Consider the following 25,816-nt stretch of genomic DNA (forward strand, 5'->3'; position numbering starts at 1 on the left):
TATTCTTTGAAGACAAAGTGGGTTATTACAACTTTGGAGGAGGTGTTAATCCGTCCCAAATGTGATGGATATACCACCAGCCGTATTACGAGTTCCATAGGATATAATGGACTCGTAATACGGCTGGTGGTATATCCGGCACTTTACCGTCACTTTTGGGACGGATTAACACCTCCTCCAAAGTTGTAATAACCCCCAAAGTATCTACTACAGGAGTGGACTTTTTTGCACCCTTGATTATTGTTCAGACACGGTGTGCTTTGGGTACCTTACTATTCTGTACACCATACATTTTTTAGTTGTTTTTCTCACTAATTAGTTTTGGTGATATATGTCTTAAGGACCCTGTGTGTTTCTGACTGTGGGCAAGCGATGCACCTATTGGTTTGGCATATTATTGTTCATTTTATGACTTGTTGGTATGTTTTTGTGGTTTATGTAAGTGTCACTGACCTTTTTGTCCACCTGAGACTGACATGTCAACAATGAATCCTCTTTAACATCATTAGCCCCACCTTTTGGTGCTCCTTGTGTGGGCAAGTTCAAAGATCACAATTTAACTACTGGGAGTGTGGATTTATCGATTTATTTTGTTAAGAGGATTTTGCTCTTCCTGGTATTCCAGCAACAAATCTAAATAATTAATTTTTGAGGGATCTTGTGGGAGCACCAGTGTTGAAATATTAATCTATTGATGTGTTTGTATTGCTGTATTTAATGTTTTAGCACTATTTATATAGTTATATGAAAAATTGATACAGTCATAGAATACTATATTTTGTTATAAACAATAGGCCTGTGTTTTTGAATTCATGAATGACTGACTGATAGGACATGATAGGGTCATTCTTATAACCTGTTTAAACTAGTGAAATGATGTGTAAATAATTCCTCTGGGAATTGTTGCATATGTAAATTACAGTACCCATTTCCTTCAGGGAAGATTGGGTTGCGCTGTTGTATTAAAAAATGAAGTATGCCACAGGCATGTGATATTTTCAGTACCACTGGTCAGCATCATCTCAGGACGCCCTGCAATATGCCACATGAGGAACACCATTGGCCCTAGGCAGACTAAAGTAGTGGTGCAATTGGAAAGGACAGGTATATACCATATGTGACATTGTAAGGGCCATATCAGAGTTATCATGGCTCTGGTGCTTGAAGTGCTGACTAGGGGCAATGAATGCTACCCTGCAGCATGGTGCATGCCTTGTAAGCAGTTTTGTGATGTTTTGCCCTGTAAGGGCAACATTCCTGCACATTTACATTTGTCTAGGGCATATTAATCTGTTTACGTCTGCTGCACAATGCAGCACACATGGAATGTTTAAAATAAATGGAGATTGTATATAATTTAATCCTAACTCCATCAGCTGTGGAGGTCTGGCAGTTTTGGTGCATTCCCTGGCCATTCACATATGATAAATCAGGGATTGTTTGTAATTCCATGTGAACAACTAATCACAACCCACTGAATAGCCCACTGGGCCAGGGTATGGCACAGAAGCTACTGGCCCTACGTTGCATCACACTGGTTTATGCGGCCTCTTTGAGGCACACAAATTGCTCTGGTATTGCTTCAAAGATTTCACTTTAATCATTCCAATGCACATGAAGCAAGTTGCATGGTACAATGTAAAACTACCACATTTCAAATTATGTCCCTTTAATGTTTAGGTTTTGCATGAATGCTCCAGCAACATCACTACATGCAGATGGTACATACATATTTATCTATGAGTCCCCTGAGCTCAAGTCCCAGCAGGTCCACCAGATCAGCCTCCTGTGCCACTACAGCAGCCCTATAATGTTTTATTTGTAAGACGGAGCGATCAACCACAAAGATTCTGTTCATATGTCAACGCACCAGCTCCCACCTGTCATTCATGTCTTGGGGAGTGTAGATCTAGCTGACTCTACTCCCAAAGGACAAAATGTAGGGCCAGAAGCATCAAATGAGCCATATGTACCCCTACCCCGTCCAGACATGTCCCTATCCCTCCCTGACATTCAACACCACCAGAAAATACCCCTTAAACTTATGCCTAATATATATAAAACCCCTAATTAGACAAACACAACAAAACAAAGACAATTACTAATACAATTCACTACAAAAAGACATAAAAGTATACAATTCACACAAGGCAGGGACAGACCAAATACCAACAAGACACAAATCACTCCAAACCACCAGACACTCTCAAAAACACCTCCAACACCCAGCACAAACTAACAGACTGTAGGAGAAAGTGAACTAACTTTCACACTTCCTAGTATACATCCTCCTACACCCATTGTGTCATTTCCTGGGTGTGCCCAGCACTTTCCCAACATTTGTATCTATTTTTCTGACACATTGCTAAACAAATGGACATTGCAAGATGAATACACTGGCCAGTGGTGCTTAAAGGGTGAACAAGGTTCAGCTGATTGCACAATTTATAAAGGAGTGGGTCTTTTTCTAGAAAATACTCCTGGGCGTTAGTAAATACTATAAAGGTCAGGAGCCCTGATGGGAGTGGCTTAGGAACTCTCTTCTGGGTTGGAAGCAACGAGACTCCCTGCGCCAGTCGATTTGGGTTCCCCGGCTTGGTGTGCGGCAGAGAGATGCAGAATCTCTTTTTTTTAGGTGAAGCCTTTCAATTTATAAGCATTGAAGCATAGTGTGTGTGTTTGTGTAATATGCACTTATTCTTGCAGCTATTTTTGTGTTATTTTTTCATGATAACACAGAGTGTTTATACTCGCAGTTATCTTCATGCTATTTTTCATGATATGTTAGTGTGGTCAGTTTTGCTATATAAGAACTTGCCCCATAAATAAACTTGATTATTCTACTTACTAAGGTGTATGTGAGTGATTGTTTCACAATGTGCCCTAAACTATCCTGAAAGTGCATAGTTCTGTTATTCTGAAGAGCGAAGCAACACATTTTGGCGTAGTCGATTGCAGGATTCGAAAAAACAATTGTTAACAAGATCCAGGCGAGCTCAAAAGCAAGTTTTCATATGTCAAATCTGGACATAGAAATACCGGGTGGGAAACTGCTCCATATAAACTTTTAGCTCAGGAATGGTCACGTTGTGCTGGTTTGTGTGAAAACTGGAATGCGTGTATGTTGAATGCAGAACCTGAAAATGTTTTAACATGTTTACAAAAAGTGTCGATGGACAAGGGAAAAGAGATTTGTACTGCGTAAAGAAAGTTGTATGAAAAATGTTTACAGTTACGGAAAGACTACAAGCAACTGGAGAAGGAGTTAGTAGAAGCCCGAAATTCCTCTACCATGTTAGCTTGTCAAAATTAATTGTTAAGTGATAAGCTTGAAATGTACCAGCTGGTTGCTGAGAGGATGGCAGTTAGCGTCGGTCAATATAAACACAAAAGACGAAGAGGGAAAGTTAATAAAAAGAAGGTACATTTAGCTATCTTTCAGGCAGGGTTAGCCTTTGACCCTGAATTTTGGGATGGAAACATCTGGGACACGTCTGATTTTTCGGATGAGTCCAGGGGTGATAATTGTCAAAATGTTAGTCAGGAAATGACAGAGCGCAGGAACGTTGTCAGTGCGCAGCCAATATATCGGCAAAAGTTACAGCATAGCCCAGCTAACCCTGGAGGGGTGATGCTGGATGCTCTGGAGGACTACATACAGCAAGAACTAAGTGATGTGATAGACAGATTTTGACAAAGGTCAGAGGTAACATTGCTTACGTGGATGGTGCGAGTGCATGATCTGGGGGGTCCAATTAGATCACAGCGACGCCCAGAGGCTTTGTATCCTAAGTACAGACCAAGTTATCCAAAATTAGTTTAGAACTTATCCAGGGAATGGTCCCATGACCAATCTGTTGGAGTTAGAGGCACAAGGGTGTGGTCAGAAGTATCCGACAGAGTCAGACTGGCCGCCGAATGATAAACCTTGGTATACTTTGAGAGATGCAGTACAGAGATTGAAGGAGGAAGGAATGAAAACAGCTATCTTTCTGGGTAATGCTCATAGTTTGATGAATGGAATTGTAAATGTGTCTTTGCGAAACCGGCTGATTAGGTCCGCTCCTCCTGCATACAAGCATGTCATCATGACTCTGTTGATTAATCAGACTGGTAACCCACTGCCTCAGGTGGTAGAAGCCGTGAGTGAGTTAAGGGATTTAGGGGAGTGGACTAAGCCAGAGAGGAATTCACGATCTGAGAATCGCACTAACAACAGAGTGTCAAGGTGGGACATGTTTATGGCCTTGATGAAAGATGGGGTAGCCAGGGATGACATTGATGGGATAACCACCAAGGATATGTGGGAGATGTACCGCAAACGCGGTTTAGATAAGAAGGAGGGAAGCAGGAAAGGGAACAAGAAAGATAACAAACAGGTGAACCAGAGAAAGGCAGAATGGGAGGAGCGCGAGAATGAAGAGAGAGAGATAGCCCCGCAGCAGAGAGAGATCCCTAGATGATGGAGATTGGGAGGAAGAGCACAAAGGCTCAGAGGGAACCTGGAGCAGAGAGAGAGAAACCAGGGACTCACAGGTCCCGAGAGATTGTGAAGCAGAGACAGGGAGGAGGAGCTCCCTGAGAATTACCGTAGACTGTATACAGATCTGACTTGGGCAGACTCCGATGTGCGCAGAGTGAAAATAGACTAGGAAATACGTCAAACTCCTGTGCAGAGATGGGCTTGCAAAGATAACAGACCACATGTTAAAGTAGAAATTTTTGGGAAACGTGGAAATGTTCAGAAAGTTCGAGCCCTTGTTGACACCGGAGGGGAGGCCTCTTTAATTCATGGAAACCCAAGAAAATTCAAGGGTCAGTACTTCACCATTACGGGATTGGGCGGAAAAGAAACCCCAGCAGCGCAGATAGTGGTTCCCATGAAAATAGGGGCACTCCCAAAGAGAGAATACACTGTCTTGATCGTGCACATTCCCGAGTACATTATTGGGATTGACATTTTGAAAGGGATGACCCTACATTTGGAAGATGGATTTTATCAATTTGATTCCAAAAGATTTATATCAATAGCCGCTGCGAGGGTGGGGCTGTTGAAGATTCCTCCGGTAACACTTCCCCTGGCCACTAAGGTGATTAAAATGAAACAGTACAGAATACCAGGCGGGCATGAGGATATTAGCCAGACTATACATGACTTACTGGAGGCCGGGGTGGTAATTTCCCATCACCACTGCGTGGAATAATGCTCTCTGGCCTGTTCGCAAAAGTGATAACAGTTGGAGGATTCGCATTGATTTTCACCAGTTGAATAAATATACCCCTCCTTTGACTGTGGCGGTCCCAGACACCATTACCCTGATTGAAAACAAACAGAAACACAGTGGGACCTGGTATGCGCTAATTTACATTGCCAATGCTTTTTTCACTATACCAATAGCCTCTGAGAGCTAGCCCAGCATGCATTCCAGTGGGTGGGGCACCAGTACACCTTTTGTAGGTTGCCCATGAGGTACTTACATAGCCCCACCATCTGTCACCGGCTGGTGGCAGAGCATTTGGATGAAGTACCAGTGGTTCCCAGAGTTCAAATTTCCCACTACATAGATGACGTGATGATGCAGGGAGAGACACAAGAAGAGGTGCAGATTCAGTTAGACAGGGTGGTGGAACATTTGCAGAATAAAGGGTGGGAGATTAACCCCGGGAAAGTGCAGAGACCATCTCAGAGCATGACATTTTTGGGCATTCAGTGGAATCGGGGACACAGAGAAGTGTTGCCAAAAGTGAAACAAAAGATTAAGGAATTTGCAGTGCTGTAAAATCGGAAGGAAGCCCAGTGTTTTATTGGATTATTCGGGTATTGGAGACAACACATACCCCATTTGTCTCAGATTTTGGCCCCATTGTACAAAGTTACACGAAAGAAGAATGCGTTTGAATGGGGAGAACAGGAGCAGCGCGCGTTTGAATTAGCGAAAGACGCCATTCAGCGTGCTTTGGATTTGTGGCCGATTTGGGAGGGAGACATTGAGCTGAATGTGACAGTCCAGGGGCAGCATGCTAATTGGAGTTTGTGGCAAAAACAAGGAAGAAAGAGAGTGCCCCTTGGGTTCTGGACAAAGAAATTACCCGAGGTGGGAGAACGGTACTCTCCTTTTGAAAAGCAGCTGCTGGCTTGCTATTGGGCTCTGGTTGATACCAGGCAAATGACATTGCGACATAATGTGATTTTAAGACCTGAAATCCCCATCATGCAGTGGGTGATGAGTTCTCCTAAGACGCACAGAATTGGGCATGCGCAAGAAGCCAGCATTATAAAATGGAAATGGTATGTCCAGGACAGGGCACTAGTGGGTCCAAAAGGAGCCGCCGTTTTGCATGAACAGGTAGCGCAGGCTCCCGTGGAGAATTTAAAAATGTTGCATGAAGTACCTCTGGTGTGTAAATCTCTGGTAGGATGGGCCAGCCATTCGCAGAATTATCTGCAGATGATAAAAAACGTGTGGTTCACAGATGGCTCAGTAAAATATGTGGGAGCAAAAAGTCACTGGAAAACAGTGTCCTATAATCCTGTTGCAAAGAAGCTTTTAACAACTACAGGACAGGGAAGAAGTAGCCAGTTTACAGAGCTTTACGCTGTGTATCAAGATTTGAAACAAGAGTTACCCAGAAAATGTCACATTTATGGAGATTCCTGGTCTACCGCCAATGGGTTAGCTACTCGGTTTCCCACATAGCATGCACATCAGTACAAAATTCATAACAAAGAGGTATGGGAGAAGGAGTTATGGCAGTAGATCTGGGAAATGTTACCTCAAAGCACCGTTACTGTCTATCATGTGGACGCTCACTCTCCGACTGATTCATTAGACCGATGGTTCAATTGTCTTGCAGACAATCGAGTCAAGAATCAAGAGGCTGAAGTGGAGGCGTAGAATTCTGATTTGGTGGGTGTTAGAAATGGGGTCTTTGGTAGACAGTCAGGTTGCCCCCTGTTCAAGCAAGGACCCTCACTCTAGTCAGGGTAAAAGAGAATCACTCTCAGCTAACCCCTGCTTACCCTTTTGGTAGCTTGGAAGAGCAGTAGGCTTAACTTCAGAGTGCTAGGTGTAAAGTATTTGTACCAACACACACAGTAACTTAATGAAAACACTACAAAATGACACAACACCAGTTTAGAAAAATAGGAAATATTTATCTAAACAAAACAAGACCAAAACGACAAAAATCCAACATACACAAGTCAAGTTATGATTTTTTAAAGATTAAACTTAAAAATAGCGCTTAGAAACAAAAATGCTTTGATGAGATGTTAACACAGCGTCATGATGGAGTCGTTCTCAACAAGCCGACACCAGTGGCACCGGACACGGAGTTGCGTAGACCCCCAAGTACAGTACCTTTGGTGAAGAGTGAAAACAAGCCAATGCGCAAAGTCTGGGATCGTGGCGTCTGTGCGAAACGTTGAATCCACGCACTTCGAGTGGCGTCGGTCACGACGTGGTGCAGCGGCTTCCACTGAGTCGTGGACTTCAGTGGGGCTGCAGCGCCATCGGGCCTGCAAAGAGCATCGCGTTCCAGCGAAGGTCACGGCGTCGGGTGCAGGCAGTGTCCCCGGATTCAGAAGCGGCGTCGGTCCGGAGTCGTCAGAAGTCGATTTCCTTGGATTTCCACCAGCTTTCCTTTCAAGGGCCCAGGGACTGGATAGGGCACCACTTGTCAGAGCAGGAGTCTCTCCAGAGACTCCAGGTGCTGGCAGAGAGAGGTCTTTGCTGTCCCTGAGACTTCAAACAACAGGAGGCAAGCTCTAAATCAAGCCCTTGGAGAGTTCTTCACAAGATGGAAGGCACACAAAGTCCAATCTTCGCCCTCTTACTCTGGCAGAAGCAGCAACTGCAGGATAGCTCCACAAAGCACAGTCACAGGCAGGGCAGCACTTCTCCTCAGCTCTTCAGCTCTTCTCCAGGCAGAGGTTCCTTCTTGTTTCCAGAAGTGTTCTAAAGTCTGTGGTTTTGGGTGCCCTTCTTATACCCAGTTTCTCCTTTGAAGTAGGCCTACTTTAAAGTAAAGTCTCTTTGGAATGTGAAATCCTTCCTTGCCCAGGCCAGGCCCCAGACATTCACCAGGGGGTTGGTGACTGCATTGTGTGAGGGCAGGCACAGCCCTGTCAGGTCCGAGTGACCACTCCTCCCGTCCTTCCTAGCACAGATGGCTCATCAGGATATGCAGGCTACACCCCAGCTACCTTTGTGTCACTGTCTAGTGTGAGGTGCAACCAGCCCAACTGTCAAACTGACCCAGACAGGGAATGCACAAACAGGCAGAGCCACAGAAATGGTATACGCAAGAAAATGCTCACTTTCTATAAGTGGCATTTTCAAGCGCACAATATTAAAATCAACTTTACTAAAAGATGTATTTTTAAATTGTGAGCTCAGAGACCCCAAACTCCACATGTCCATCCGCTCCCAAAGGGAATCTACATTTTAATCAGATTTAAAGGTAGCCCCCATGTTTACCTATGAGAGGGACAGGCCTTGCAACAGTGAAAACTAATTTAGCAATATTTCACTGTCAGGGCATATAAAACACATTACTTTGGGGGTCATTACAACATTGGCGGTATAAGGCGCTTACCGCCGTGCAGAAGACCGTCAATACACCGTGGCGGCGGCAGTAGACCGCCACAGGTATCATGACACACATCACGGAATCCGCCGAAATTCAGACACCCACACAACACCGCCACACCAAAGGTCAGCAATAAACATGCGGAAACAAATCCTCCACCTCCATGCCAACAAAAACACGCCCATGCTATTACGACCCACAAATCCACGCAGAGGTCTTTCAACCGCGGTATTCCATTGGCGGTACACACAACGGCGCTCAAAATACACACACATCTCCAAAACACAGCCACATTGGACAATTCAAAATACACACACCTGATACACATACAAACAACACTCCCACACACCCATCACAATATAAAACACACACCCACATCACCCACAAACCCCTACAACCAGAAATTCTGAGAGAAGGCCAGAGAGAGAGCACAGCTATTGACAACCCCATCACACAGAGGCACACAACACCATCACCCACACAACATCCACGCACAAAACACCACATACCACTACACTCACCACACTCATCACCACATACACCACCCCACACCTCACACACACCACCCCTTATCACGCCAAAGATACCCCCGCTTCTCCGAGGAGGAGCTCAGGGTCATGGTGGAGGAAATCGTACGGGTAGAGCCACAGCTATTTGGATCACAGGTACAGCACACATCAATAGCCAGGAAGATGGAGTTATGGCGCAGAATAGTGGACAGCACCCAAGAAATAGGGAGGACATCAGGAAGAGGTGGAACGACCTACAGGGGAAGGTGCGTTCCACGGTATCCAGGCACAACATTGCGGTGCAGCGGACTGGCGGCGGACCCCCACCTCCTCCCCCACAACTAACAACATGGGAGGAGCAAGTCTTGGTCATCTTGCATCCTGAAGGCCTCGGAGGAGTCGGTGGAGGATGGGACACTGGTAAGTCAAATCTTAACTATCACATCCCCCACCTTACCTGCATGCTATCACACACCCCCACCCTCACACCCTCCCCTATCACCCCAAATCCTCAGTAATGTAACCATAACACAAACTACCCATCCCAACACCAAGCCCTGCATGACGCAACTAAGCATGGGCACCCCTCACTAAAGCATGCTCACTGCACATACCCAGAACACCCCCCCAACCATCATCACACAAGCCCCCACACAGGAATGCTTGCACTGGGGTACACAAACACCCACCCATTGCACACCCTGAAACACACACATGCAATAATCATGTTGTCATACCCCTGCAGGAACCCGAAGGACCGTCACCACACCAGACGGTCCAGACAACACCACTCCACCCCCAGAAGAGGCCCACAGTGACGACAGCAGCTCTGCCCCACTGGATCTTGATGACCAGCCCGGACCATCGTGGGCCTCCGGACAGTCGGTTCCCCTTGCCCAGCCACAACCTAACACCGAGCTGCCACCCTCTGGTAACACCAGCACAGCACCCACCCAGCGGGCCCAAACCTCCCTACCCAGGACAGGTCAATCAGCGGTGTGTCCACCACTACAGGGCACCCAGGCTAAGCCACCACCCCAACAACAACAGGGCCCTGGGGGCAGTGGTAGTGGGCACACGGTCCAGGGGATGGAGGCACAGGAACACCGGGGAACTGGGAGGGCTGCTGTGCGACAGAGGGAGGACAGGCCAAGGGAACCAACTCTCCACGAGGCCCTCTCCTCCATCATGGGAGCATACCACCACTCCCAGGAGACAATGGCGACGGTCCTGGCCAAGTTTCAGGAGACCCTGCGCCTGCAGGAGGAGCAGTATTTGGGGTTTAGGGAGGAGCTCAGGACCATCGGCTCCACCCTGGGCACCATCGTCGGGGTGCTGACGGATATTCAAAAGACCTTGAGGGACACCGTGGCACTCCAAGGGGCCCCTGACACTAGCATGGACGATGAACTGCCCACCACCTCTGCCGGCGCTAGTGGACAGGACGCCCCGCCACAGGACCACCACACCAGCACCCCACCCCCTGCAGACGGACAACCACCACACAAACGGTCCCTGAGATCCAGGAACAGGACAGAGCAAGATGGCAAGACCCCCACCAGGAAATAAGACCACCCTGATTGTCCTCCCACTGTCCCACTTTGTTACCCTGTCCATATTCGAACTGCCCCAGCTCCATTTCCTATGCCAAGATGGGCAGTGCACCTGTGAGACTAATAGACTGGACTCTGCCATGGACATTCCTCCACCATCACCCATCACCATTTTACAACCCCCCTTCATTCTTTGAGCACTTAAATAAACACCCTTGAAACACCAAAAAATCTGGAGTCAGTCTATGATTTGGTACTTTGTATTATCAATCACAGTGTCATAATGGGTTACCCATTGTAAGGCTAACATACCTATGTCACACATCACAAGCCCTTGAAGTATGCAAGCAGTTGACACGTAGGTTACCACACTTGTGAAACTGAAATGGAAGGGTACAACTCAATTAACAAATAGTGAGTGAAATGTAGGTACAGGATAGAGGTAGACGTGTGAAAGTTAATGTAATGTTAAACCAGAAAATGTTCTCACCTGTGTGTCACTGGAAATATTGCTGTATGACTGAATCCCTGTTGTCGTTTTCTTCTTCCTCAGCTTCATCCTCATCACTGTCCACAGGCTCCACAGGCTCCACAGCTGCTACAACACCGTCATCTGGATCATCCTCCTGCAGAAAAGGCACCTGGCGTCGCAATGCCAAATTATGGAGCATGGAGCAGGCGACGATGTCACACACCTTCTTCGGTGAGTAGAATAGGGATCCACCTGTCATATGCAGGCACCTGGACCTGGCCTTAAGGAGGCCGAAGGTGCGTTCGATAACCCTCCTAGTCCGCCCATGGGCATTATTGTACCGTTCCTCTGCCCTGGTCCTGGGATTCTTCACTGGGGTCAATAGCCAGGAAAGGTTGGGGTAACCAGAGTCCCCCAATAGCCATACACGGTGCCTCTGGAGTTGACCCATCATATCAGGGATGCTGCTATTGTGCAGGATGTAGGCGTCATGCACTGAGCCAGGGAACATAGCATTTAACTGCGAGATGTACTGGTCTGCCAAATAGACCATCTGGACATTCATAGAATGATAACTCTTCCTGTTCCTGTACACCTGTTCACTCCTGCCGGGGGGATCAGAGCTACATGGGTCCCATCAATGGCACCTATGACGTTGGGAATATGTCCAAGGGCATAGAAGTCACCTTTCACTGTAGGTAAATCCTCCACCTGAGGGAATATGATATATCTCCTTACGTGTTTCAGCAGGGCAGACAACACTCTGGACAAGATGTTGGAAAACATAGGCTGGGACATCCCTGATGCCATGGCCACTGTTGTCTGAAATGACCCACTTGCAAGGAAATGGAGCACTGACAGCACATGCATGTCAGGGGGGATTCCAGTCGGATGGCGGATCGGTGACATCAGGTCTGGCTCCAACTGGGTACATAGTTCCTGGATAGTGGCACGGTCAAACCGGTAGGTGACGATGACATGTCTTTCTTCCGTTGTCAACAGGTCCACCAGCGGTCGGTACACCGGAGGATTCCGCCATCTTCTCATATGTCCCAGCTGACGGTGCCTACGAAGGACAACAGCGAAGAACCAGTCATTAATCCTCCAGGTATGTACCCAATGTTACACACAAGACTACACCAGACACAAAACCCTTCCTGTATGTGTGTTGAGTGTAGGCCTAGCTATGTGTGACGCAGTAGTAAATGAAGCTATGTGGGCCCCTGAAATGGCGGCTGCCTGACAATGGAATTGTGGGGTAACTGCGCTGGCGTTGCACACCGTCGCGGTAGGCGGTCGCAGACCGCGGCGCAATGCTGCATTGGTTAACATTGGACCCTATGGGTCCCAGGAGCCAATGAACAGGTGCGCCGGCGGTGATGATGCGCACCGCCGCAGACATCACCGCCGCGGACGTCACCGCCGCGGACGTCACCGGCATTTTCTATCTGACCTTCGACAGGAGAGGACCTACACTGCTAGTGTTGCTGTGACCTCGGTCTGGAAGCGAAGATGGCTGCTGCGTCTGAGGAAAGGGCCCCTGCCTTTACTGCACAGGAGTTGGAGAAACTTGTGGATGGGGTCCTCCCCCAGTACACGCTACTCTACGGTCCTCCAGACCAACAGGTTAGTACAGAGGGAGCACGTTGTATGGCCTAGTCCTGGGTGGAGAGGGTTGGGTGGAAGAGGGAAGGGGGCAGAGTACATAGAACAGTTATGCATGGGAATGAATGGGCCACATGGCCAGAGTAGGGAGGGGGCCACTCACATTGACGGTGCAGTCGGTAATGACTGTACCTCTTCCCTTGTGCATGTCATGTAGGTCAGCGCCCACCAGAAGAGGGACATTTGGCGTGCCATTGCCAAGGAGGTCCGGACCCTGGGGGCCCACCAGAGACAGGGCACCCACTGCCGTAAGAGATGGGAGGACATTCGCCGCTGCAGCAAGAAGACGGCGGAGGCTCAGCTGGGGATGGCCTCCCAACGTGGGAGGGGTGCCCGTCGCACCATGAGCCCCCTGAAGTTCAGGATCCTGGCGGTGGCCTACCCGGAGTTGGATGGGCGCTTGAGGACATCACAGCAGACACAAGGGGGTGAGTACAACCTCATTCTGCGGACTTTGCGTGCAGTGGATTGGTCTGGGTGGGGGAGGTGGGCTGTGGGTGTCCCTAGGCCAGGGCGAATTTGGTAGGCAAGGCCCCTCCGTAATGTAGGCCATGTGGCACTCTACCCCACCTCACCAGAGTGCCAAGTTGAGGTATAGTTCCCCCTGTGGCATCCATGTGCGCAGATGTCCACCATTGCCATGTAGGCCATATCCCAGAAATTGTATGTGCAGAGGGCAGGAGCACGGCGGAATGGAGGGGGCTGCTGCGTCTGTCTTGTCCGCCAACAGTAGCGGAATGCCATGCACTAATACTCTCTTTCTTCTGTCTCCCCCCCTTTTCCTTCTCTCAGCATTATCAGGCGGAAGTACAGTGGCACCGGAGCACGAGGGAGCTGCATCCCACATGGCCATGGAGGGCCACACTGCAGACTCTGAATGCACCAGTGGGACGGAGGGCGAGGGGAGCTCCACGTCGGCCACCGGATCACCAACCAGAGACACGGACTCATTCGCCGATGGGAGCTCCCCTGTGGTGGCGGCACCATCTGTGCGCCCCACTTCTACAGGTACAGCCGCCACTTCCCCTACCAGCACCGCCCTCCCAGCAGCCCCTCAGCGTTTGCCCCGTGCCCGCTCACCCAGGAGGGTGGGCATCACCTTCACCCCAGGCACCTCAGGCCCTGCCCCAATCACCCCTGCTGCCCTCAGTGAGGAGGCCATTGACCTCCTCAGGTCACTCACTGTTGGGCAGTCTACCATTGTGAATGCCATCCATGGTGTAGAACGAGAGTTGCAACACGGTAATGCATTCCTGGAGGGCATTCATTCTGGTCAGGCTGTCATCAGCGAACCCTGCAATCTCTGGCCTCAGCACTGATGGCAGCCATTGTCCCTGTGTCCAGCCTCCCCCCTCCAACTTCCTCCACCCAGACCCAATCTCCTGTACCCCAGCCCATCCCAAGCACACCTACAGACCAGCATGCACACAAGTCAACACACACAAGTAGCTCAAGCAAACATAGGCACCACACACACCACAGGCACTCACGCAAGCCTCACCCACATACAGACACAGCAACATCCACTGTCTCCACTGTGTCCCCCTTCTCCTCTTCTCCCTCCTCCCTCCCAGTCTCATCTACACACACACCTGCATGCACAACATCTACAGGCACTAGGACTCGCACCAGGACACCCAGCACCACAAGCCGCTCACCTGCACTCACCACCTCCACTGCCATTTACACGTCCCCTGTGTCCTCTCCCAGTGTGTCTGTGACGCCCCCTCCCAAAGTACACAAACGCCAGCAATCACTCACCCAACATCCATCCACCTCACGACAGCCTCCAGTACCTGCACCCAAAACACCTAAAGTGACACCTCCTACAACCACCTCCTCTTCCTCCACTCCCAGACCCCCTCCAGCTACCCATCCCAGTGTTCGTTAGAAACTGTCCCTATGTCAAATTGACCTTTTTGCCCCCACTCCCCCCTCCAAATTATCAGTCCCGTCGTAGCGCCTCAGCCAAAAAGCCTCCAATACCAGTGGTGCCTGTTCAAGGTTTGTGAAGTGCACCGGCCACCAGGGCAGGCAGTAGGACCCGGAGCCAAGGCACTGGCAGCTCACCCCCTGTAAAGGCTCTAAAATTGGAGAGTGGACGATGGGACCGTGTTAAGACTCCTGGTGGGACAACAAGTGACATGGGCTCGAAGGGGATTGGTGAGTCAGCTGTAACTCCAACAAAGGTGGGGAAGGTCCAGAGGAAGTCTGCCCAGCCTGTTTTGAGTGTCACGGCGGAGAAGTGCACCATCATTTCCGGCGGTCCAGACACAACCGCCAGCACCGTCGTCACTGGTCCAGAGACCACCGCCAGAGTCACAGCCCAGGAGGGCCCAAGTATCGTCACTGGTCCAGAGACCACCGCCAGAGTCACAGCCCAGGAGGGCCCAAGTATCGTCACTGGTCAGGAGACCACCGTCACCGCTGGAGTCACAGCCCAGGAGGGCCCAAGTATCGTCACTGGTCAGGAGACCACCGCCACCGCCAGAGTCACAGCCCAGGAGGGCCCAAGTATCATCACTGGTCCAGAGACCACTGCCGGAGTCACAGCCCAGGAGGGCCCAAGTATCGTCACTGGTCCAGAGACCACCGCCGGAGTCACACCCCAGGATGGCCCAAGTATCGTCACTGGTCCAGAGACCACCGCCAGAGTCACAGCCCAGGAGGGCCCAAGTATCGTCACTGGTCAGGAGACCACCGCCACCACCAGAGTCACTGCCCAGGAGGGCCCAAGTATCGTCACTGGTCAGGAGACCACCGCCGAAGTCACAGCCCAGGAGGGCCCAAGTATCGTCACTGGTCCAGAGACCACCACCGGAGTCACAGCCCAGGAGGGCCCAAGTATCGTCACTGGTCCAGAAACCACCACCGGAGTCACAGCCCAGGAGGGCCCAAGTATCGTCACTGGTCCAGAAACCACCGCCGGAGTCACAGCCCAGGAGGGCCCAAGTATTGTCACTGGTCCAGAGACCACTGCCGGAGTCACAGCCCAGGAGGGCCCAAGTATCGTCAATGGTCCAGAAACCACCGCCAGAGTCACAGCCCAGGAGGGGCCCGATGCCACAGCCCCGCTGGGCAATGATGGAACGTCATGCCACCCACCAATGCTCATTGTATAGAACGTCATGCCACCCACCAATGCCCATTGGAGAGAACGTCATGACACACCAATGCCCAGTGTAGAGATCGTCATGCCACACACCAATGTCTGTATCAGAACCCCCATGGCAAAGCACTGCTGAACAGTCTGTAGACAGCCATGGCAAAGCACCGCTGAACAGTCCATAGACCGCCATGGCAAAGCACTGCTGAACAGTCCATAGAACGCCATGGCAAATCACCGCTGAACAGTCCAGAACCGCCATGGCAAAGCACCGTTGAACAGTCCAGAACTGCCATGGCAAAGCACCGCTGAACAGTCCAGAACCGCCATGGCAAAGCACCGCTGAACAGGGCAAAGACCGCCATGGCAAAGCACCGCTGGACAGGGCAAAGACCGCCATGGCAAAGCACCGCTGAACAGGGCAAAGACCACCATGGCAAAGCACTGCTGAACAGTCCAGAACCGCCATGGCAAAGCACCCTGAACAGGGCAAAGACCGCCATGGCAAAGCACCGCTGAACAGGGCAAGACCGCCATGGCAAAGCACCGCTGAACAGTCCAGAACCACCATGGCAAAGCACCGCTGAACAGGGCAAAGACCGCCATGGCAAAGCACTGCTGAACAGGCAAAGACCGCTATGGCAAAGCACCGCTGAACAGGGCATGCACAGTGTAGGAATGAAAAGGCCGCCACATCAGGCATCCTTCTCCCATGTGCAGCTGGGACAGTGACCGGACATGAACTTTCACGGGGAGACTCATCCAGTCTGTGCACCAGTCCCCCCCCAGTATCAGTATAGAACTGCATCTACTTGAGAGACTGTGGCTTTGCACTCCCCAGGATGGCACAGTGGGCAACCCACCCACTGTAGAGACTTGAGAGACTGTGGCCATGCACTCCCCAGGATGGCACAGTGGGCAACCCACCCACTGTAGAGACTTGAAAGACTGTGACCTTGCACTCCCCATGATGGTACAGTGGGCAACCCACCCACTGTAGAGACTTGAGAGACTGTGGCTTTGCACTCCCCAGGATGGCACAGTGGGCAACCCACCCACTGTATAGACTTGAGAGACTGTGGCCTTGCACTCCCCAGGATGGCACAGTGGGCAACCCACCCACTGTAGAGACTTGAGAGACTGTGGCTTTGCACTCCCCAGGATGGCACAGTGGGCAACCCACCCACTGTATAGACTTGAGAGACTGTGGCCTTGCACTCCCCAGGATGGCACAGTGGGCAACCCACCCACTGTAGAGACTTGAGAGACTGTGGCTTTGCACTCCCCAGGATGGCACAGTGGGCAACCCACCCACTGTATAGACTTGAGAGACTGTGGCTTTGTACTCCCCAGGATACATCAATGGGCATGGAGCCCCGTTGTGGATCTGGCTGAGGTGCCCCCCCCTTCCTTCCCCCTGAGGTGCCTGTAGTGTTTCTATCTGATGCCCCAGCAGTGTTCTCTCCGATTTTGGTCAGGTATAGTTTGTGGGCCTTGCCCATCCATTTTTGGACTGTTGGTGCACGGACATTGTTGTGTATATATCTGCACTACTTCTCGGATTGTATGTGTAAATAAGAGTGATTTTGAGATATATATATCTGTATATTTTTGTATGACATGTATATTGGCACATTACAATGTTTGACCGAATTTTGCATTGTCTTTTCATTCTTCCGGGGGGACTGTGGGTTGTTACTGTGATTTTTGTGAATGCATTGGTGTGTATGTTGTAATATGCGAGGGTGGGGGTGTTTGGTGGGTGTCCCCCTAACTTTTGCCTCCCCCCTGCCCCGTGTCGTAGATGCAGTACTCACCGGTGTCTTCGGCTCCTACGTAGCTGTTGGTCGTAGAGGAGCAGAAAGACAAGGGCAGGTAGGATTTGTAATTCGGCCTCCATGGTGCCCTCCTTCCTCGTGGAGTATGTTGAGGTGAGCGTTTTCCCATAGCAAAAGCTGTTTCCGCCGTGTTTTTATCTACGGTGAATCCACCCCGGAAAAGGTGGCGGATTGGCGGGTTGTAATAGTGTGGGTGGTACATTGTCTCCGGCCTGTCTGTTGGCGGTGACCGCTGCGCTGCTTGTCTGTACCGCCGTGGCGGGCGGTGTGTTATAGTGGCTGTCTTAGTTGGCGGTTACCGCGAGGGTCATAATTCCCTTTTTTTGTCCGCCGCCCTGTCTGCAGTATTTCCGCAGCTTTAACACCGTCCGCCAGGGTTGTAATGATCACCTATATGTCCTACCTTAACCATACACTGCACCCTGCCCTTGGGGCTACCTAGGGCCTTCCTTAGGGGTGTCTGACATGTAAGAAAAGGGAAGGTTTATTCCTGGAAAGTGAGTACACTTGCCAAGTCGAATTTACAGGTAAATCTGCACACACAGACACTGCAATGTCAGGTCTGAGTCACGATTACAGAGCTACTTATGTGGGTGGCACAACCAGTGCTGCAGGCCCACTAGTAGCATTTGATTTACAGGCCCTGGCACCTCTAGTGCACTTTACTAGGGTCTTACTAGTAAATCAAATATGCCAATCATGGATAAACCAATCACATACATATTTTCGAAAGGAGCACTTGCACTTTAGCACTGGTTAGCAGTGGTAAAGTGTCCAGAGTAACAAAAACAGAAGCATCAGAGTCCAGCACACATCAACAACCTGGGGAACAGAGGCAAAAAGTTAAGGGAGACCATGCCAAGGATGAAAAGTCTAACACGTGTCCCCCCCAGATGGAAGTGGAGAGCAACTACCCAACCTCATTGGAGTTCTCATCACTAAGGTGGAAGAACCTGGACAGACCATCAGCATTGGCGTGTTCTGTACCAGGATGGTGTTCCACCGTAAAGTCCATCCCCTGTAGGGAAATGGACCACCTAAACAGTTTTGGATTCTCACCCCTCATCTGCATTAACCATCTGAGGGGCCTGTGGTCGGTCTGAACTCGGAAGTGAGTCCCAAACAAGTAGGGTCTTAGCTTCTTCAGTGCCCAGACCACAGCAAACGCTTCACGTTCTATGGCACTCCACCTACGTTCCCTGGGTAGTAACCTCCTGCTAATGAAGGCTACGGGTTGATCTAGGCCCTCTTCATTAAGCTGTGAGAGTACTGCTCCAATACCATGCTCTGAGGTGTCTGTTTGCACAATAAACTCCTTGGAGTAGTCAGGTGCCTTCAGCACAGGTGCTCTGCACATGGCAGCCTTCAGGGCATCAAAAACGTTCTGGCAAGCCTCTGTCCAGATCACTTTCCTGGGTTGCTTCTTAGAAGTCAACTCAGTTAAGGGGGTAACAATGGTACCATATCCCTTAACAAACCTCCTGTAATATCCTGTGAGACCTAAAAAGGCTCTCACTTCAGTCTGGGTCTTGGGAGGCTCTCAAGCCAGAATCGTGTCAATCTTAGGCTGTAGGGGTGCCACCTGGCCACTCCCCACCTGGTGTCCTAAGTACACCACAGAACCTTGCCCTATTTGGCACTTGCTCGCCTTAATAGTGAGGCGTGCCTTCTGCAGGGCCTCTAACACTCTCCAGAGGTGTTGCAGGTGTTCCTTCCATGTGGAACTAAACACAGCAATGTCATCCAGGTAGGCACCACTGAACTCATCCAGTCCTGCCAACACCTGGTTGACCAACCTCTGAAAGGTGGCAGGGGCATTCTTCATCCCAAATGGCATCACTTTAAATTGAAAGTGTCCATCTGGTGTAGAGAATGCTGACCTCTCCTTGGCCCCCTCAGTTAAGGCAATCTGCCAGTACCCAGATGTTAAATCAAACGTACTCAGGTACTTGCAGCTCCCAACTGGTCAATGAGCTCATCAGCTCGGGGGATGGGGTGTGCGTCAGTCTTGCTGACCGCATTGAGTCCCCGGTAGTCCACACAGAACCTGAGTTCCTGGGTGGCACCAGGTGCAGCAGCCTTTGGGACCAATACCACTGGGCTTGCCCAAGGACTGCTGGAGTGCTGAATAACCCCTAGGGTAAGCATTTTGGATACCTCATCCTTAATGCATGCCCTGACCCTGTCAGTCACCCTCTAAACCTTCTGTTTAATAGGTGTACTGTCCCCAGTGTCCACATCATGTGTGCACAAGTGTGTGACTCCTGGGATCAGGGAAAACAGTGAGGAAAACTGTCCCAACACGTGGCGACAGTCACCTTGCTGCTCTTCAGTCAGGGAGGGGGAGAGGATCACTCCCTCTACTGACCCATCTTTTTCTCCTGCAGACAGGAGGTCAGGAAGAGACTCACTCTCCTCCTCTACCCCATCATCTGTCGCAAGGAGCATGGACACTTCAGTCCCCTCAAAGTGAGGTTTGAGGTGGTTGACATGCAGGACCCTTAAAGGGTTCTTTGGAGACCGCAAGTCCACCGAGTAGGTGACTTCGCTCTTGCGCTCCACCACCTCAAAGGGCCCAGTCCACTTACCCTGAAGTGTCCTAGGCTCCACTGGTGCCATCACCCACACTTTTTGACCAGGTTGAAACTCGACCAGAGTGGCATTCTGGTCATACCACAGTTTCATATCCTCCTGGCTTGCTTCCAGGTTCTCCTGAGCGAGACTCCTGAAGTGGGCAGTCTGGTTTCCCAAAGCCAGCATGTAACTGAATACATCCTGGGGGGGTTTACTAGGAGCTTTCTCCAAAGCTTCCTTAACCAGACTCAAAGGTCCCCTCACAGGGTGGCCATAAATCAGCTCAAAGGGGCTAAACCCAAGTCCCTTTTGAGGCACCTCCCTGTAGGTGAACAGAAGGCATGGTAAGAGGACGTCCCACTTCTGCCTCAAGGGCTCTGACAGGCCCATGATCATGCCTTTTAAGGTGCGGTTGAATCTCTCAAATAGACCATTACTTTGGGGGTGGTAAGGGGTGGTGAACTTGTAGGTTACCCCACACTCCTTCCACAGAGACTTCATATACATGAATATGAAGTTGGTGTCAGAGTCACCAGATCCTCGGGGTCTGTGCACGTTCCCAACACGTCCACCACTAAACAGCTCCAAGGCTCTGATAGATAAATCACAGAAACTGAGAGAGTCCAAGAGGGGAAGAGGGGATTAGGAAGGGAACAGCTGGGAAGGAGACCTGTAGTAAGAAAAAGGTTAGAACACACAATATGAAAATGATATCTCCTGAAATCAGTACTAGACTATGATTCTAAGCCTAGTCACTCTGAAAACATGAACAATGTAAGAGTTAAGTTTAAAATGACTAGGTTTCAAGATGGCTGGATACCTGTAGGGGAATCAAGATGAATTAAATGAAAACTTTCTTATTCAAGTACTTTCCTTTACATGAGAATCAGAAAAAACATTCTGACTAAATTTTAAACCAGTCATATAAATCCTGTTTTGAGAATGTACACTAGGACCATACAATATTGCATCTAGAAACTCCGGCCTTCTGTGTACTCTTAAAATGTTTCAACACAAATTGTGCATATTGCAGATATATATATATATATAGTAAACACCTGTAGGAAGTTGGCTCTGTATGCACTATTTCAAAGTAAGGAATAGTATGCACAGAGTCCAAGGGTTCCCCTTAGAGGTAAGATAGTGGCAAAACGAGATAATACTAATGCTCTATTTTGTGGTAGTTTGGTCGAGCAGGAGGCTTATCAAAGGAGTAGTGTTAAGCATTTGTTGTACACACACAAGCAATAAATGAGGAACAGACACTCAAAGACAATTCCAGGCCAATAGGTTTTTGTATAGAAAAATATATTTTCTTAGTTTATTTTAAGAACCACAGGTTCAAATGTTACATGTAATACTTCAAATGAAAGGTATTGCAGGTAGGTACTTTAGGAACTTTGAATAATCACAATAGCATATATACTTTTCAAATAAATCACATATAGCTATTTTAAAACTAGACAGTGCAATTTTCACAGTTCCTAGGGGGAGTAAGAGTTAGTTAGTTTTTGTCGGTAAGTAAACCACCTACGGGGTTCAAGTGTGGGTCCAAGGTAGCCCACCGTTGGGGGATCAGAGCAACCCCAAAGTTACCACACCAGCAGTTCAGGGCCGGTCAGGCGCAGAGTTCAAATTGGTGCCCAAAACACATAGGCTTCAATGGAGAAGGGAGTGCCCCGGTTCCAGTCTGCCAGCAGGTAAGTATCTGCGTCTTCGGAGGGCAGACCAGGGGGGTTTTGTAGGGCACCGGGGGGGGACACAAGTTAGCACAGAAAGTATACCCTCAGCAGCACGGGGGCGGCCGGGTGCAGTGTGCAAACACACGTCGGGTTTCCAATGTAAATCAATGGAAGACCAAGGGGTCTCTTCAGCGATGCAGGCAGGCAAGGGGGGGCGGCTCCTCGGGGTAGCCACCACCTGGGCAAGGGAGAGGGCCTCCTGGGGGTCACTCCTGCACTGGAGTTCTGATCTTTCAGGTTCTGGGGGCTGCGGGTGCAGAGTCTTTACCAGGCGTCGGGATCTGGGAAGCAGGCAGTCGCGGTCAGGGGGAGCCTCGGGATTCCCTCTGCAGGCGTCGCTGTGGAGGCTCGGGGGGGGCAACTCTAGCTACTCACAGTCTCGTAGTCACCGGGGAGTCCTCCCTGAAGTGTTGTTTCTCCACAAGTCGAGCCGGGGGCGTTGGGTGCAGAGTAGCACGTCTCACGATTCCGGGGGGAAACGCAGTTGTCTTGAAGTTGCTTCTTTGGAAACAAAGTTGCAGTCTTGGGTGAACAGAGCTGCTGTCCTCAGGAGTTTCTTGGTCCTTCTAGAGCAAGGCAGTCCTCTGGGGATTCAGAGGTCGCTGGTCCTGGGGAAAGCGTCGCTGGAGCAGTGTCTTTTAGAAGTGGGGAGACAGGCCGGTAGAGCTGGGGCCAAAGCAGTTGGTGTCTCCGTCTTCTCTGCAGGGTTTTTCAGCTCAGCAGTCCTCTTCTTCTTAGGTTGCAGGAATCTGAGTTACTTGGTTCAGGGGAGCCCCTAAATACAGAATTTAGGGGTGTGTTTAGGTCTGGGAGGGCAGTAGCCAATGGCTACTAGCCCTGAGGGTGGCTACACCCTCTTTGTGCCTCCTCCCAAGGGGAGGGGGTCACATTCCTATCCCTATTGGGGGGATCCTCCATCTGCAAGATGGAGGATTCCTAAAAGTCAGAGTCACTTCACCTCAGGTTGCCTCAGGGGCTGTCCTGACTTGCCAGTGACTCCTCCTTGTTTTTCTCATTATCTCCTCCGGCCTTGCCGCCAAAAGTGGGGCCGTGGCCAGAGGGGGCGGGCAACTCCACTAGCTGGAATGCCCTGTGGTGCTGTAACAAAGGGGGTGAGCCTTTGAGGCTCACCGCCAGGTGTTACAGCTCCTGCAAGAGGGAGGTGATAAGCATCTCCACCCAGTGCAGGCTTTGTTACTAGCCACAGAGTGACAAAGGCACTCTCCCATGTGGCCAGCAACATGTCTCGAGTGTAGCAGGCTGCTAAAACCAGTCATCCTACACCGGTAGTTGGTTAAGGTTTCAGGGGGTGCCCTCTGGGGTGTATGTTACAATAAAATGTACACTGGCATCAGTGTGCATTTATTGTGCTGAGAAGTTTGATACCAAACTTCCCAATTTTCAGTGTAGCCATTATGGTGCTGTGGAGTTCGTGTATGACAGACTCCCAGACCATATACTCTTATGGCTACCCTGCACTTACAATGTCTAAGGTTTTGCTTAGACACTGTAGGGGCACAGTGCTCATGCACTGGTGCCCTCACCTATGGTATAGTGCACCCTGCCTTAGGGCTGTAAGGCCTGCTAGAGGGGTGACTTACCTATACTGCATAGGCAGTGTGAGGTTGGCATGGCACCCTGAGGGGAGTGCCATGTCGACTTACTTGTTTTGTCCTCACCAGCACACACAAGCTGGCAAGCAGTGTGTCTGTGCTGAGTGAGGGGTCCCCAGGGAGGCATAAGATATGCTGCATCCCTTAGAGACCTTCCCTGGCATCAGGACCCTTGGTACCAGGGGTACCAGTTACAAGGGATTTATCTGGATGCCAGGGTGTGCCAATTGTGTGAACAAAAGTACAGGTTATGGAAAGAACACTGGTGCTGGGGCATGGTTAGCAGGCCTCAGCACACTTTCAAATCACATAGCATCAGCAAAGGCAAAAAGTCAGGGGGTAACCATGCCAAGGAGGCATTTCCTTACAACACCATAAAAGGATTGTGCACCATGAATAACACAATATGGATTCAGGAAACAAATCACATAACTTGTCAACTAGAATATTACATAATAAATATCTTAGAATAGTAGCATACAATAAACAACATGAATTAAACTTGAGGAGATAATCGTGCGTCTTGCCAATTCGAGTGCTACAATGTAAAATACCAAGAAATGGTAGCACACAATGAATATCAAAGTAAAATCATCATTAATCGAATCGCGCATCTTGCTGAATCGTAAAACACAATGTAAATGTCAAGGAATAACAGCTATCAATAAATAACAAGATCAAAGTACAATGAAACGAATTGCGCTTCTTTTGTCGATTCTTAAGCCACCATGTAAAATGTCAAGAAATGGTAGCGCGCAATGAACAACAAAGTTAAATGCTCATGAAACGAGTTGTGAGTCTTGCCAATTCGTAAAACATCATGTAAATGTCAAGAAATAGTAGCACGCAATGGACAACAATGTTTAAACACTATAAAACGAATCGCGCGTCTTGACAATTCTTAAGCCACCATTTAAATGTCAAGAAAAGGTAGCAATGAATAACAAAGTCAAACCTTTATGAAATAAATCGCGTGTCTTGCCTATTTGTAATCTACCATATAAATGTCAAGAAATGGTAGCGCGCAAGTAATCTGATACTCATTTAAGAATTTAAACCAAGAATATGAAAATTCTAAATAATGTTGTCGGGACAGTCCAACCACCGTCTTACTGCCTGGAACAATGATCATCAATGAAGGATTAGGGCAGAAGACTGGAAGATCCAAATAGGCCGCCGGGACAGGAGCTCAGGAAGAAGCTGCTGCTCCCGACCAGGACCTCTGAATAGTGAGCACTGAGAGTTGGGCTGGCTCACTTTTATAGAGTCTTGGCCCAGCCCAGAACCATGCCCAGGCATGTTGCAGGGAAAGTCTCTGGAAGGCCCTGGAAAGGGACCACACCCTAACACACTCTGAAAACCTGCAGCAATACATTGCAAAGGAACAGTATTTGTAAGCATATTAAAAATAAGTTTTCAGGATTGAACTCTGCAATGCAAAATGTTAAACCACTACATATCAGCACAATGCATAAATTACTTTGTTTTGAGAGTGCTGGGTTTTTGCATTTTTGTTGCCAATAGAGCGCGTATTGCTCTGGTGTTGACAGTACTCCCCTCTCCCAGACGCACTCTAGGGCCTGGTTTGCTTGGATTAAGACGATGAAAGCATTTCACAAGTACTGGAGCATGAACATCAAATGCTGAAACCCATGAGTTACTTTCAGGACCATAACCTTTCCATGAGATTAAGTACCATAGATTACGCCCTCTCAGTTTAGAATCCAACACTTTCTTGACTTCGTATTCTTCTTCCCCTTGTACTAGAACAGGATCTGGATGAGGGTGGACCTTTTGGATTGCCTTTTTCAATAGGGAAGTGTGGAACACTGGATGAATCCGTAAGGATCTGGGCAATTGTAGTTTATAGGTCACCGGATTGATTTGCTGAAGGACAGTATAAGGACCTATGAATTTAGGGTTAAACATGTCTTTCTTCTTGAAGTTTATGGCCCTCATTCCAACCCTGGCGGTCATGGACCGCCAGGGTGGAGGGACACGGAAGCACCGCCAACAGGCTGGCGGTGCTTCAATGCCCATTCTGACCGCGGCGGTAAAACTGCAGTCAGAAAAGGGGATCCGGCGGATTCCCGCCGGAATACCCCTAGCTGGGCTGATTCTCCATGGCGGCGCTGCTTGCAGCGCCGCCATG

Source organism: Pleurodeles waltl, chromosome 3_1 (assembly GCF_031143425.1).
Source record: "Pleurodeles waltl isolate 20211129_DDA chromosome 3_1, aPleWal1.hap1.20221129, whole genome shotgun sequence".
NCBI classification, from domain to species: Eukaryota; Metazoa; Chordata; class Amphibia; order Caudata; family Salamandridae; genus Pleurodeles; species Pleurodeles waltl.